Raw genomic sequence first — 3,963 nt, forward strand, 5'->3', positions numbered from 1 at the left:
TCATATGCCCGGATCCTTCCTGATGGACACAGCAAAGGGTTCTATGCAACTCACAAACAGGACAGGGGAGAGAGGGAAGCCCTGCCTGACTCCAGATTTAATCGGAAAGCTATCTGATTCCCAGCCATTGATTGAGACTGCGCTGTTAGTGTACAGCAGTTGGATCCAATTGGGTTTTGAAACATGTACATGTTGGAAAGTAAAGAAAGCTTCGCTGTCCTTCACCGTCACCCGAACGGTGTTACGTACCCCATGATATGGGGCTCGACTGGTTATAGCCATTGCTTCACGACTACACTTGATCTTTGCCAAAAGGCCGAGAAGCGATTCCATTTGCCTTCCTTGTTACCTGCTGTACCTGCATACTAGCTTACAGCGATTCATGCGCGAGGACACCCAGATCCCTCTGTGCTGAAGCATTTCTGAAGTTTCTCTCCATTTAAATAATAAGTCACCTTTTTATTCTTCTGACCAAAATGGATAACCTCACACTTATCCACGTTAAACTCCATCTGCCAAATTTTGGCCCATTCACCTAACCTGTCCAAATCCATTTGTAAATTTCTTATTTCTTCATTGCAACTTACTTTCCCACCTATTTTGGTGTCATCTGCAAAGTTAGCTATAGTACCTTCTACCCCTGAATCCAAGTAAATAGTTGGGGCCAAAGGACCGAACCCTGTGGCACCCCACTAGTTACAGCTTGCCATCCACAAAAGACCCATTAATCCTGACTCTCTGCTTTCTGTTGGTTAGCCAATCCTCTAGCCAAGCTAATATATTACCCTTAGCTGCGTGTGATCTTATCTTGTGTATTAATCTTTTGTGCGGCACCTTATCAAATGCCTTCTGGAAGTCCAGACATGCTACATCTACAGGATCCCCATTATCCACTTTGCTTGTCACATCTTCAAAGAACTCCAGCAAATTAGTCAAACACGATTCACTCTTCGTAAAGCCATGCCGACTCTGACGGATTGCAATTTGACTTGCATTTTAGGAAGGTAGTGAAGGCATTGGAGAGAGTGCAGAAGAGGTTTACGAGTTTGGTTCCAGGGGCGAGGAAGTTGAGTTATGAAGTAAGATTGGGGAAGCTGGGAATGTATTCCTTGGGGAATAGAAGTCCGAGAGGAGACTTGATAGAGGTATTGAAAATCATGAGGGGTCGGGAGAGAGTAGATAGGGAGAAAGTGTTTGCACCGGGGAAAGGATCGAGAAGGAGAGGGCACAGGTTTAAAGTAACTGGCAAACGAAGCAAAAGTGATAGGAGCAGCGAGTGGCCAGGGTCTGGAATGCACCGCCTGATAGCGCGGCGGAGGCAGGTTCAATTGAAGAGGGAATGAGATGATTATTTGAAAAGAAAGCATGTGCCGGGTTACGTGGAGAAGGCAGGAGAAAGGCACGAGGTGAAATGTTCATTGGGAGAACTGGTGCAGGCACGACGGGGGGAATGGGCTCCTTGTGCAATGTAAGGATTGTGTGAATGTGGATGTAGAGGTTTCGGAGTAGCTGTGTAAAGTGTGTGAGGTTTGAGGTGTGAGTTTTGATTGTTGCTGTATCAGCAGCAGCGGCAGCGGCAGCAGAGAGCTGGTTTAAAATGTTGTGAGGCGAAAGGTGCAGCTGAGAGAGTGTTTGAGAGGTGTATTTGCAAGTGAAAGATGTTTTTATATGAGTGAGGTAGAGTGTTTGTGAGATGAGAGTGCTGTCTGTGAGTGTTGGGTGAGCGTGCATGTTTTTTGTGTGTAGCTGCTGCGGGTGAGTGAGTGAGTGAGAGAGAGAGAGAGAGAAAGAAAGAAAGTTGGGTTTTGGAACATGTACATGTTGAGAAGTAAAGAAAGCAGATGTTTGTAAGAAAACTATTTTTAGCATTGAAAATCCCCTGGAAAGGGGAGGGTGCACCGTTCCCAGAGATACTGCAATACCGGGTCGATGCGTGGAGTGGACGGAGCAAGCCCCTATTCCATCTCCCTGCTCCAAAAATCAATTTAATATATGGTCCCCAGATAAGGGACGTATCAGATATTAAACTGATAAGAACAGATTTTTTTTTTTTTTTTTTTGTAAAAATATACTTTATTCATAAAAAATTTTCAATCACATTCAAAACCATTTCAAAAACAACATTACAAGGGTACAATCCAGGTTAAACTTTTACAAAATGTATCACCAGGTGCATCAGTACAAACAATATTACAATCATTTACAGCCTTTCATTTTGATCTGTACAGCCCAAGGGGCTCTAAACAGTTCCCAGTCTCTCGGTGCGCTGTGGTAGAAAGGTCTTAGACAGCGACCCTTCCCCATTGCGCCTTTGCGGCAGCTGCCCCAAGCTTTAGTGCGTCCCTCAGCACGTAGTCCTGGACTTTGGATTGTGCCAGTCCGCAACAATCGGTCGGGGACAACTCTTTGTGCTGGAAGACCAACAAGTTTCGGGCAGACCAAAGCGCCTCTTTCACCGAGTTGATGATCCTCCAGCTGCAGTCGATGTTTGTCTCGGTGTGTGTCCCTGGGAACAGCCCGTAGAGCACAGAGTCCTGTGTCACAGAACTGCTCGGGATGAACCTCGACAGCAACCACTGCATCTCTCTCCAGACTTTCTTTGCAAAGGCACAATCCACAAGGAGGTGGACAACGGTCTCTTCCCCACCACAGCCACCTCGAGGGCAACGTGCAGAGGGGGTGAGCTTCCTGGCGTGTAGGAAGGATCTGACGGGGAGGGCCTTTCTCACCACCAGCCAAGCTACGTCTTGGTGCTTGTTGGAAAGTTCTGGCGATGAGGCATTCTGCCAAATGACTTTGACAGTCTGCTCGGGGAACCATCCCACAGGGTCCACCCTCTCCTTATCCCTCAGGGCCTCTAGGACGTTACGTGCTGACCACTGCCTGATGGACTTGTGGTCAAAGGTGTTTTTCTGCATCAATTTTTCCACCAGGGACAGGTGGTACGGCACGGTCCAACTGCTTGGAGCGTTCCGCGGCAGCGTGGCCAGACCCATCCTTCGCAACACCGGGGACAGGTAGAACCTCAGCACGTAGTGACACTTGGTGTTTGCGTACTGAGGGTCTACGCACCGCTTGATGCAGCCGCACACAAAGGTGGCCATCAGTATGAGGGCGATGTTGGGCACGTTTTTTCCCCCTTTATCTAGAGGCTTGTACATCGCGTCCCTGCGGACACGATCCATTTTCGACCTCCAGATAAAGCGGAAGATGGCTCGAGTTATCGCCGTCGCGCAGGAGTCTGGAATGGGCCAGACCTGCGCCACGTACAGCAACAGCGAGAGTACCTCACACCTGATGACCAGGTTCTTACCCGCAACGGAGAGGGAGCGTCGATCCCACATGCCCAGTTTCCTCTTCACCATAGCCACTCGCTCCTTCCAGTTTCTAACGCATGCCCCGGTCCCTCCGAACCATATCCCCAGCACCTTCAGGCCGTCAGCCCTGACAGTGAAGGGGACAAAGGATCGGTCAGCCCAGTTCCCAAAGAACATGGCCTCGCTCTTCCCACGATTTACCTTGGCTCCCGAGGCCAGTTCGAACTGGTCGCAGATGTGCATCAGTCTGCGCACCGACAGCGGATCCGAGCAGAAGACGGCGACGTCGTCCATGTACAGGGAGGCTTTTACCTGAGTGCCTCCACTGCCTGGGATCGTCACTCCTCTTATGCCCGGATCCTTCCTGATGGACTCGGCAAAGGGTTCTATGCAACACACGAAAAGGACAGGCGAGAGAGGACAGCCCTGCCTGACTCCAGATTTGATCGGGAAGCTATCTGTTTCCCACCCATTGATTGAGACTGCGCTACTGATGTTAGTGTAGAGCAGTTGGATCCAATTTCGAATTCCCTCCCCAAACCCCATTTTGGAGAGCACATCCCCCATGTAGGTGTGCGATATTCTGTCAAAGGCCTTCTCCTGATCCAAGCTGATGAGGCAGGTATCCACACCCCTGTCCTGTACA

The 3,963-nt window shown here is 49.3% G+C and overlaps 1 non-coding gene across 1 annotated transcript; it reads right to left on the reverse strand.

The window, feature by feature from the left end:
* Positions 1-1,888: 1,888 nt before the first annotated feature.
* On the reverse strand, positions 1,889-2,070 carry LOC144676041 (U2 spliceosomal RNA). The gene has a single exon (XR_013575226.1). It is a non-coding gene; the product is annotated as a U2 spliceosomal RNA (small nuclear RNA).
* Positions 2,071-3,963: the final 1,893 nt, after the last annotated feature.

The sequence above is a fragment of the Cetorhinus maximus genome, unplaced genomic scaffold, assembly GCF_964194155.1.
Source record: "Cetorhinus maximus unplaced genomic scaffold, sCetMax3.hap1.1 HAP1_SCAFFOLD_1316, whole genome shotgun sequence".
NCBI classification, from domain to species: Eukaryota; Metazoa; Chordata; class Chondrichthyes; order Lamniformes; family Cetorhinidae; genus Cetorhinus; species Cetorhinus maximus.